This window comes from Gymnodraco acuticeps, unplaced genomic scaffold, assembly GCF_902827175.1.
Source record: "Gymnodraco acuticeps unplaced genomic scaffold, fGymAcu1.1, whole genome shotgun sequence".
In the NCBI taxonomy this organism is placed as follows: domain Eukaryota; kingdom Metazoa; phylum Chordata; class Actinopteri; order Perciformes; family Bathydraconidae; genus Gymnodraco; species Gymnodraco acuticeps.
In genome coordinates, this window is record NW_022991894.1 from 1 (window position 1) to 12834 (window position 12834).

The following is a 12834-nucleotide window of genomic DNA, read 5'->3' on the forward strand; positions in this document are numbered from 1 at the left end:
CTCTCTCTCTGTCAGGACCACAGCTCACACACACACTCCTCACTTTTCACTCTCATAGTCTCCTATCTTTTCGGATAAATGGAGACAACCTGAGCCTTCTGGATGAACCAACCGGTTTAAAAACAACAATAACAAACACCACACCTTGAGCAAAGTTCGGACAACTTCCCCGCTGCATCTCAGGTATGTGAAGATAAACTCAGTATCGCTCTTTTCTACACATGCAAGTGTCGATCCGATTAGAAATTACAAAATATTTTAAGTGGCCAAATGGGTTTATAAAGTGCGACAGTTGAATGGAAAAATAAGCAGGGAAGTGAAATTACACCTCGTATCACAGCCTGCCATCGTGTGTCATCTGCAATATCCTGTTAGTATTATTACAGCTACATATAGAGTTTCAGGTTAACTGACAGCACTAGTGGAAAAAGTATTGAGATAATGTTAAAAACGCTCCATTACAAGTCAAAGTATGCATTCAAAATCTTACTGAAGTAATATCAGCAACAAGTACTTAAAGTAAAAAGTAAAAGTACTGGTTTTGCAGAAAAAGGGCCTCCATATGTGATGTATTTTCATAAATATGACATTATTAGATTGTTAGTTTTATTGCATCAGGTAGCATTTAAGTGTTGTAGTTCTGTTACAAAATCTGTTGAGGTTTTGGACTTTCTTCCTAAATTTGTTGTTGAATATTGGATATTTTAACCTTTTTGTTGCAGTTATTTCACTGGTTTAATATTAAGAGATGCATTATGGTTAACGTTTATCACGTGTTTTTAATGCAAAATCTTAATCTGAAAAGAAACTAAAGCTTTAAAATGAATGTAGATGAGTAAAATTCATTGTATGCGTTTAAAATGTGTTGGAGTACCAGAATAAAGAAGCATTTAATGGAAATACTCGCGCAAAGAATTTCAAATTCTACTTAAACACACTCAGAACTTGATGTACGAGGTTTCTTTAGCTACTTTAATCCACTGTGCAATCCTTTCGGCACAGACTCTCTGTTTATCTGAGCGTAGCAGATCATGTTGTTAATGCACTGACATCTTCTTGGCCTGTAATTAAAGAAGCTATTATATTTGGCAACACAATAGTTGACCTTCTCTCATCATGGACTCATTGCAGTCATCATCAAACATGGTTGGGATTTCAGCGGCAGGTGCAGGAGACAATGGGATCCACAGAGCGGGGAATCAGGATTTGATTTCATTCTGATTGTTTATTATTATTGTGTTGATTTTAAAATGTACTTGCTGGAATATGTATATGTAGTATACATGCTTCCTTTAAGAAGTATGCAGATACAGATGCTAGATATGGCGATGAAAATTAAGTTCCGAGCTCCAACAATGCAACATAATATATATAAAGGCTATACAACTATAAAACAAATACAACAATAAATAGTGCAAGAAGTGCATTAACTTGTTAAATCTAATATTATTTAGCAAAAGAAAAAGATAAGATATACTTTATTAATCCCAAATTGGGAAATGTTTCTGTTACAGCGGCATACAAAACAACAAGGCATTGCATATAATTATCAATTCATAATAAAAAATAGGATTATATGATTCATTTAATGCAACTTTTAAATGACGTCCTTACTGGAATATAAAATACATTAAAAGTAGGGTCAACCATTTGTTCCTGTATGATATTAAAGTAAGCTGATGTGTCCATGATATAAAACAAATCTATGTCTATACTATTTCCTATATAGATCAGTTTAATCCGTCTTTGTTGATGTGATTTCATTCTGCTTGGCTGCATTGATTTAAACTTTAAAAATAAATGCCCTTTTGATATAGGGTGTAAAATGACATGTTTATTAGAAGCAGCATATAGTTTGGCGACTAGGCTCGGGCCTCATCACTCCACAGATATACATAGCACGATGAGTGATGATTAAATAACTAACCCCCGAGCCTACAGGTGGAAGCTGGGGTGGTGGTGGGGCAGCGAGCAGCAGCAACGTAGAGTAGCTGCAGCAATAGCAGCAAGCAAAGCATAGAGAGAGATCTGGCAGGTTCAATAGAGCGGCATATTAAGGAGTTTGGTTGGCTGTAGAGTGGCAAGGGACGTTATGTATGAATGCAGCACAAGTGCTCGAGTTTACTGCCTGAACTAGCTCGCAGGCTTCACCCCTTTATAGGACTATGCACGACAAAACTGCTTCCTTTACAACTCACAACATAAACGTTATTGCAGAAAGAAAATATAGTAAAGATATTTAACTCATGACTCTTTGATTTTAAAGCAACTTCTTAAATAAGTCCTAACTGGGACATCAAAAAGATAAAAAAATACATTTAATAAATCTTTGTGTGCTATGTTAATGATTAGGCAAGGCAAATCATTAACATAGCACCTTTCAACACAAGGCAATTCAAAGTGCTTTACAACAATGAAAACTAGTGCAGCGGAAACACAATACAAATGGCATTTAAAAACAGTCATTATAAAGCAAAGAGATTAAAATCAACCAAAAACAAGCTAATCTATAAAATACATGAGTAACAGTTACAGTGCAGTTTGAAATATCAGTCGTTCAATTAAAAGCAGCGGAAAAAAGGAAAGTCTTCAGTCTGGATTTCAAAGTAGTCAGAGTTGCAGCTGCAAGTTTCTGGGAGTTTGTTCCAGATATTTGGAGCATAATAACTGAACGCTGCTTCTCCATGTTTAGTTCTGACTCTGGGGACAGAAAGCTGACCAGTACTTCTTACATGTTGAACACAAATACCTGTACTTTCTACTTCTTACATGTTGAACACAAATACCTGTACTTTCTACTTCTTACATTTTGAACACAAATACCTGTACTTTCTACTTCTTACATGTTGAACACAAATACCTGTACTTTCTACTTCTTACATGTTGAACACAAATACCTGTACTTTTTACTTCTTACATGTTGAACTCAAATACCTGTACTTTCTACTTCTTACATGTTGAACTCAAATACCTGTACTTTCTACTTCTTACATTTTGAACACAAATACCTGAACTTTCTACTTCTTACATGTTGAACACAAATACCTGTACTTTCTACTTCTTACATTTTGAACACAAATACCTGTACTTTCTACTTCTTACATGTTGAACACAAATACCTGTACTTTCTACTTCTTACATGTTGAACACAAATACCTGTACTTTCTACTTCTTACATGTTGAACACAAATACCTGTACTTTCTACTTCTTACATGTTGAACACAAATACCTGTACTTTCTACTTCTTACATGTTGAACTCAAATACCTGTACTTTCTACTTCTTACATGTTGAACTCAAATACCTGTACTTTCTACTTCTTACATTTTGAACCCAAATACCTGTACTTTCTACTTCTCACATGTTGAACACAAATACCTGTACTTTCTACTTCTTACATTTTGAACACAAATACCTGTACTTTCTACTTCTTACATTTTGAACACAAATACCTGAACTTTCTACTTCTTACATGTTGAACACAAATACCTGTACTTTCTACTTCTTACATTTTGAACCCAAATACCTGTACTTTCTACTTCTCACATGTTGAACACAAATACCTGTACTTTCTACTTCTTACATGTTGAACACAAATACCTGTACTTTCTACTTCTTACATTTTGAACACAAATACCTGAACTTTCTACTTCTTACATGTTGAACACAATACCTGTACTTTCTACTTCTTACATGTTGAACACAAATACCTGAACTTTCTACTTCTTACATGTTGAACTCAAATACCTGTACTTTCTACTTCTTACATGTTGAACTCAAATACCTGTACTTTCTACTTCTCACATGTTGAACACAAATACCTGTACTTTCTACTTCTTACATGTTGAACACAAATACCTGAACTTTCTACTTCTTACATTTTGAACCCAAATACCTGTACTTTCTACTTCTTACATTTTGAACCCAAATACCTGTACTTTCTACTTCTTACATGTTGAACACAAATACCTGTACTTTCTACTTCTTACATTTTGAACACAAATACCTGTACTTTCTACTTCTTACATGTTGAACACAAATACCTGTACTTTCTACTTCTTACATTTTGAACCCAAATACCTGTACTTTCTACTTCTTACATGTTGAACCCAAATACCTGTACTTTCTACTTCTTACACGTTGAACACAAATACCTGTACTTTCTACTTCTCACATGTTGAACCCAAATACCTGTACTTTCTACTTCTTACACGTTGAACACAAATACCTGTACTTTCTACTTCTTACATGTTGAACACAAATACCTGTACTTTCTACTTCTTACATGTTGAACACAAATACCTGTACTTTCTACTTCTTACATGTTGAACACAAATACCTGTACTTTCTACTTATTACATGTTGAACACAAACACCTGTACTTTCTACTTCTTACATGTTGAACTCAAATACCTGTACTTTCTACTTCTTACATGTTGAACACAAATACCTGTACTTTCTACTTCTTACATTTTGAACACAAATACCTGTACTTTCTACTTCTTACATGTTGAACCCAAATACCTGTACTTTCTACTTCTCACATGTTGAACCCAAATACCTGTACTTTCTACTTCTTACATGTTGAACCCAAATACCTGTACTTTCTACTTCTTACATGTTGAACACAAATACCTGTACTTTCTACTTCTTACATGTTGAACACAAATACGTGTACTTTCTACTCCTTACATGTTGAACCCAAATACCTGTACTTTCTACTTCTTACATGTTGAACCCAAATACCTGTACTTTCTACTTCTTACATGTTGAACCCAAATACCTGTACTTTCTACTTCTTACATGTTGAACACAAATACGTGTACTTTCTACTTCTTACATGTTGAACACAAATACCTGTACTTTCTACTTCTCACATGTTGAACTCAAATACCTGTACTTTCTACTTCTTACATGTTGAACTCAAATACCTGTACTTTCTACTTCTTACATGTTGAACCCAAATACCTGTACTTTCTACTTCTCACATGTTGAACTCAAATACCTGTACTTTCTACTTCTTACATGTTGAACTCAAATACCTGTACTTTCTACTTCTTACATGTTGAACACAAATACCTGTACTTTCTACTTCTTACATGTTGAACTCAAATACCTGTACTTTCTACTTCTTACATGTTGAACTCAAATACCTGTACTTTCTACTTCTTACATGTTGAACTCAAATACCTGTACTTTCTACTTCTCTCATTTTCCAAACAGCTGGTTCCTTTAGTCTGAATGTGTGTTTGGTGGCGTGATCATTATTCTTTAGAGTCATTGCGTGCCTATTGATTTGAACACGATCCGTGTATCCATCATTTCCTGGTCTTCTCTAAAGAAGAGGGACCAATGGAAACGTTGTCATGTTGCCGTTGTTCAGCATGGAAACATTCTGTTAGAACGGGGTACAAAAATACTGGACTCAAATGCGACGGCTCAGATTTTAATGAAAAAATAAAACAAAGTTTTAACAAAAAATCACTCATGCGAGGACAAAACAAAACTTCTCGATTTCAAACAAACAAAACTCTCCTCTCTGGTTTTAACGCTGGGTCTCTGGACATGGAAGCACACTGAAACAAGACTAACTGGCACAAGACAAATGGAGACAAGGACTATTTATACATGAGGGAATAGGGACCAGGTGGAAACAATCAGGGGCGGGGCAGACGCTGACGATGACAGAAAATCACCCAAAGTGAGGAATTAACCTGAAAGGAAAGACAAGAGGTAAGTACAAAATAAAACAGGAAATGGGAAAACGAGACATGACATGAAATAGACAGACAAGACATGAAGTAACAAGAAAACCTGACTCTACATAGAAACCTGACTAGACTTGGAATTATATACCTGACTAAACATGAAGTGACATAAAAACAAACATGACTAACACAATTGACGAGACACATTCATTAGCTAACAATGACATTATTGTTCTATTAATATAAAGGGAGGTCAGGTACTCTTTAAAACAGCTGCTAGTTATGGATACTTTTTACTGAAGTACATTTCAAAGCCTCTTTACTTTGACTTGAGTAAAGAAGTTTAGTCAGTACTTCTACTTTTACAGTATTTATATATATAGAGTATTTTTAAACATGAGTATCTGTACTTCTACTTGAGTAAAGGGTGTGTGTACTTTCGTCATCTCTGTATCGTGTTGAATTTTTAGTAAAGTTGAACTTAAGTAGGTAGATGCTGAACAAATGTAGCATTCTTTCAGTAGAGTAACATATGTTTAAACAATATTAAGCAGAAAACGCTAAATAGGATGATACAATTCAGGATGTAAATGCAGTCTATTCATAAATGTCCTTACTGGAAAATAAAACCCATCATAACTACAATTTTTTCTGTATGCAAATAAAGTAAAGACTGTGTTTATTGTGTAAATTATACAGCTGCATATCTCAGCTTTTATAAGAGCCGATCTGTCCTTCCTCTCTCTGCATGGACAGAGCCCCGGATCACATTTCTATAAGCTTCAGCTATTTTGCCGCACAATGGAGCCTCTATGATGGTTGGTACACCTGAACCAATCATATCTGACCATCAGTGCAACCACCAGCCAATCCCACCCCAACTTTCAACCTTCAATTCATTCATTCACACAAACAGTTTAAAACACAACCTTAAGATATAATGGAGAGGAAATGGGACACCCTGACAAACTATCCGCAGCGTTAGAATAGGGGCCCAGACACTCAAAGTATTTACAATATATATCACTAACATCTAGAATTAGAAAGAATGAATGCATTTTACAGAAACTTTACAAGATACACAAATATTTCATGCCTCTCCTGGGACATGTGTCCATGCTTTAATGTTCAAAAAGCTCTTTATTTTTCTCATACTGCCTCAACTGCAGCACCTCTTTTCACCCTCTGTCTGAAACCAGAGCCCAGTCTGCTCTGATTGGTTAGCTGGCTGGCTCTGTTGTGATTGGTCAACCTCTTAGAGATGTCCCGCCCCCTTAGCCTAACCCCTCACGTAGTACAATGTGTTGGATGTGTTGCATGCTAGCCAATAACAGCGCATGTGTTAGGTAATGATGTCCCTGGGAGTCCAATCTTTAGGATTTTAGCCTTTGCAGACCATTTACATGCACTAAAACCCATATAACACACATCAGGAAAGGGAAACTCCCAAAAAGCTTGATAGATTCTCTTTAAAGTACAGAGTATTACAAATTAAACGCATTTCAGAGCAAAGTAACTTTGACATTTTTGGTTAACAACAGCTGAATGAATCACTTTATTAAGTATACTTCAGTTATTTGAGGTCACTAACATTAACATGGGAGAGTCTTTATAAGATCATTGACCCTTATTTCCTTCCCAAATCAAATATTTACCACCCTGAAAGATGTGATCATTGATGTGCTGCAGATATTTAGAACATCGTCAATAGTTAGCTGGATTGCACTTCAATTGTAACTTATTTACTTTCGCTGTGTCTGAGCGACCCACTAACATCATTAGCTGTGTGTGTGTGTGTGTGTGTGTGTGTGTGTGTGTGTGTGTGTGTGTGTGTGTGTGTGTGTGTGTGTGTGTGTGTGTGTGTGTGTGTGTGTGTGTGTGTGTGTGTGTGTGTGTGTGTGTGTGTGTGTGTGTGTGTGTGTGTGTGTGTAGAACATAGTTATGGTTGTCTGAGAATCTAATAAACCTGCAGAGACTCAATACATACAAGTCCATACAAGTCTGGTATTACAAAATAAAACCAAAATAAGAACCTTCTACTGAAATGTGTTTCGTAACTCCACTCGAATCATTTGGACTTGTCGAAGTAAGTTAATGAAATGAATAGAGTTGTCACAAGAAAATGTGTGTTTACACCTTAAGTCCATAACAAGACATTTAGATAAGCTGGGATAATACAATCAGCATTAAGAGGAAAGTCAATGGAAACAAGGGCCATTTCCACTAAACCCTGAGGATGTTCATTCATCACCAACAGAAAGTAGCAAACGTTTAAATCTACTCTAAAGTCTCCTATAAAAACAATAACACAAAACCTATTGCCTCTTTTTAAGAAGGCTTGATTAACTGTACAGTAAAGGTGTAAATCAAATGTCGACCCGAGAAATGAAAAGCAATAATAACATGGAGGGACTGTGGCGTATGTCTCTGTTACAAACATTCTAGTCGTAAACAAATTATGCTGCTAAATAACTACTATTATTGTATTTGATGGGACTTTTACTGCACATTTATACATCAATAATATACATTCTTATATAAATATGCATTATGGTGCAACTAAACCTAATTTTCCCATGTGATTATTTATAGATATTCTCTTTTATTCTGAGCGAAGTCTATCCGTTAATGAACTAAGTCAATCATTTAACAATACAAAAACAGGAAGTAGAGGTCTCCGTCCTCACCCACCAGTGTGTCCATGGAACTGCCCCTCCCCAAGGAACTCCTCACCCCCCATACCTCCTTGCAGACCACCCGCTCCAGCAACTCCAACTTCCTCAAACCCCCCAGGACTAAGCTCCATACTATGGGAGACCGGGCCTTCTGCTCGGCTGCTCCCAGTCTGTGGAACGCTCTCCCCGACCAAATGAGAGCACCACAGACCGTGGAGGCTTTTAAAAAAGGCCTCAAAACCCATCTCTTCAAAAGAGCCTTTGCCTAGACCTTTTTATCACCCTTTTATTTATGTTTTGTTTTGCTTTTTATTAATTCTACCGTGTTGTGTAATGTTTATTTATACTGTTCATGCTCACTACTTGTAGCACTTCAGGATTTGAAATCAAATATGAAGTGCTTTATAAATGGAACCCATTATTATTATTATTATTATTAGAACAGGAATCCATTAATATACTATATTAATTAAACATGACTTTACTTAGCAGGGTAACTAATGTTGATATTAATGGTGTTTTTAAGGAGACACACAGTTTAAATACGGGTTGCGTGGTTGTTTCCTTTATTTCTAACACCCTGCTCATTGCATCAGTCCTGCGAGTCAGTATGTACTGTAGCTGTGTCTGATTTTTTAAAAGTCTGCAGACGCCCCTAAAGAAAGGGGAAAATACAAGTTTAAATGTGAGGACATGCACTGTAAAAAAAACTACTCCCCCGACCACAATACTATAAAGAAAAGTGTCTGAGTGCGAGGACTAAAGCAGAATAGAGGAAGAGAGATTGTACTCGCATCTGGTTTGAAAAGGAGGAAGCAAGGATGAGCTTTCTCGGTAATGAAGTCAAAAATAAGAGAAGAGAGAAGAGGAAACCTGTATGTGGTTACTGAAGGGGTCCGTGTGTGTGTGTGTGTGTGTGTGTGTGTGTGTGTGTGTGTGTGTGTGTGTGTGTGTGTGTGTGTGTTGAGTGTGTGTGCATGCACTGTGTAGTTCTTCTGCAGGGTGTGTGTTGGTGTGAGCGCTTGCGGTTCTCATCATCTGCTGTGACTGTGGCAGGAGTTTAACACACACTGTAGACAGAAGTGTCGAGGGGTGAGATATTTCTGTCTGCGTTTGAAAAGAAGCTTATCCTCGATGTCGATGTCTGACTGTCGGATGGTCGAAATATTCAAAGATGTATCATCAAATATGGAGAAGAGTCATGAAGTGAGCTGATCTGGAGGTTTGGTTGAGATTTAGTGAGAGTTTAACCATGTGTCTGTTTTTGCAAAGGCTCTATTGTCAGTGTAGTTTGGTCAAGGAACATCTAAAAGAGGCCCAATCATGCTTTGGGGTTTTCCCTTTCCTGTAGTGTGTTGGTGTTTGTGTGCATGTAAATGGTCTGCAAAGGATAAGTTCCCAAAGTCCCAAAGCCCCCCCCCCCCCCCTGAAAATCCTCCATTTACGGATACTTTGTCTACTTCCATAACGTCACTATGTATCACTTGTGTTTCTATTGGCTAGGCAAGGCAAGGCAAGGCAAGTTTATTAGCACTTTTCAACACAAGGCAATTCAAAGTGCTTTACAAAAAATGAAAGAGATTAAGAAAATGGCATTTAAAATCAGTCATTAAAAAGAAAAGCTAATAAAATAAACATTAAAAGAAAAAAAGTACATGGATAAAAGTTACAGTGCAGTCTAAGATATGAATAGTTCAATTAAAAGCAGCGACAAAAAGAAAAGTCTTCAGCCTGGATTTAAAAGTAGTCAGAGTTGCAGCGGACCTGCAAGTTTCTGGGAGTTTGTTCCAGATATTTGGAGCATAATAACTGAACGCTGCTTCTCCATGTTTAGTTCTGACTCTGGGGACAGAAAGCTGACCAGTCCCTGAAGACCTGAGAGATCTGGATGGTTCATAATTTAGCAGGAGGTCAGAAATGCTAGCGCTCCAACACATTGTACGTGATAGGCTAAGGGGCGGGACATCTCTAAGCGGTTGACCAATCACAACAGAGCCGGCCAGCTAACCAGTTAGAGCAGACTGGGCTCTGGTTTCAGACAGAGGGTGAAAAGAGGTGCTGCAGCACAGGCAGTATGAGAAAACAAAGAGCTTTTTGAACATTAAAGCATGGAGACAGTAGAGACACTACATACTGATATGAACCTTAACATGAGCTTAATATAATATGTCCTCCTTATGTCTCAGACTCATCTAGCCATGCGAAATAAAAATAAATAAGAATAAAATAAATAAATAAAATAGTGCAAGAGAATTTTGAAAGTGAAAGTCAAAAAGATACATTAAGAACAGAATGTACGGTACTTAATGAAACTTGAATTAAATAATATGCAGTGGAATAAAAATACTGCTTATTGAGTGATATTAAATATGAAAGCGATGGAAACAAATGAAGGAAGTGAAGAGATTAACAGTGTGTTAGTCTGAACAAGTGAACATTTCCACGTGAGCGGTGCCGATGACAGTTGCATGCAAACGTGTAATTCATTGTGTTTGTTTACATAAGTCATGAGATAGCGTTGATTTGCATAACTGTAGGCTGCAAGTCACAAAGCGGGACTGTGGGATTGTAGGATAGAATCCAGGAGACCAGGCAGCATGCAAATCCTGCAGATGCACAGGCAGTGTGTGTGTTTGCGTGTGTGTGGGTGTATATGTGTGAATGATACAATAAGAGAGAGGAAATCAAGTGGGAGTGGGAGGACGATAAATATAGAAATATATAAAAAAGCAGAGGTAAATGGAAAGACGTCGTTGGTTAAAGTTGATGTTGTTTATAAGAGAAACCGCAGAAGTGGGGATTGTGTGATGTGCAGAGCCGTACGCTGGTGTGTGCTGGTGTGTGTGCTGGTGTGTGCTCTTGTGTGTGTGCTGGTGTGTGTGTGCTGTTGTGTGTGTGCTGTTGTGTGTGTGTTGGTGCGCTTCATAAAGCCTCACATGCTTCTGCAGATAATAATTAATATCATATCATAAGAGGCATCTCATTTCTAGTTAAATGCTATCTCTACGGAAGCCCATTTCTGACGGTTAAAGAGACAAATGTGATGGAAAGTAGTTTAATATAACCTTAATAATTATTTATAAAATATGACTTAGTAATAGAAAATAGTGACTTACATTTTTCAATAAACTGACTCATTATTTAAAAATATTGACTTATTTATCTCACAAATAACAACTGACTTAGTCTAAAATAAACTACTTAATTGTTTTAGAAAATAATGACTTTTTTCAATTCTTAATAACGACTTACATACAAATACTTCAAAAATATGTGTAATTGTGAGCTGCTTTCCCATGAGGCAGGATGAGCCCTTAGAAATAGCATAGCTCAAAAAAGAAATCATGCCAGATTGTTTAGGGGCCGATGTTGATTTTGTTTTGATCTCCCTTAGTCTTGCAGACAACTAACCTCATGTGACATAAGATTTGATTGTGGTTCCTGCAAAAATGACGTCTTTGTTTCTGCTTTCTTCATATTTTGTACCAGAGATAAACATCAGAAAACGTCAGTCGCAAATTCTCAAGCAACATTTACCTTTAATGCTCGAGTGTAATGCAGCCATGTTATCTGTTTTGAGTACAATACAATGCCATCAGGGGGTCCAAACCTTTTTCACTGGGCGCCACATCCAGAAAAATATATGAAGGGCTGTGCCGCTCACTTATCAGTTAAGTTATAAGTTGTAGGAAAATTGTGATTGATACTTGAATATGCTTTAAGAAAAAAACAGCCTCCATCACAGCTCTCCGTAGGGTTTCATTTATCTTGTTTGCAGCTCATCCCTTAACACAGACGCCTAAGATTGCTTATCATAAGCGGACATATGAAGGGTCTATTTCAGGCTTGTTATGTAAATAAGTTATTGGGCTTTTTCTCATCAACTTAGATTTGTTAGAAAATGTTTTCAGCTTGAATTTATGTGGAAAGTGGGATGACATGAATACTGTGTATTATATTTGTACATATATACACTGAACACAAATATAAATACTGGTTTTCGGACCCCCCCAATAAAGCAAAACTGCACGTTTCAGAGTGGCCTTCTATTGTGGCCAGCCTAAGGCACACCTGTGCAATAATCATGCTGTCTAATCAGCATCTTGATATGCCACACCTGTGAGGTGGGATGGATTATCTCGGCAAAGGAGAAGTGCTCACTATCACAGATTGTTTCAGATTTGTGAACAATATTTGAGAGAAATGGTTATTTTGTGTATATAGAAAATGTTTTAGATCTTTGAGTTCATCTCATGAAAAATGGGAGCAAAAACAAAAGTGTTGCATTTATATTTTTGTTCAGTGTATTTAGGAAGTACAAGTTTCATTTGTGGGCCACATTTCCATTATACTATTTGAATTAGCTGAGGGCCGATTCAAAATGGCCTGCGGGCCGCATTTGGTCATTTCTTTTGGACACCCCTGTCATAGATGGACACACACATTGATTT

General features: G+C 36.8%; 1 protein-coding gene across 1 annotated transcript in view; it reads left to right on the forward strand.

Annotated features, from left to right (window-relative positions):
• The first annotated feature begins 14 nt into the window (after positions 1-14).
• The window catches only part of LOC117535526 (caspase recruitment domain-containing protein 11-like), a 38146-nt gene continuing 25326 nt past the window's right edge, over positions 15-12834 (forward strand). Inside the window, 1 exon segment of the mRNA XM_034200032.1 lies at positions 15-183. The gene's annotated coding sequence lies outside the window, so the exon portion shown is untranslated.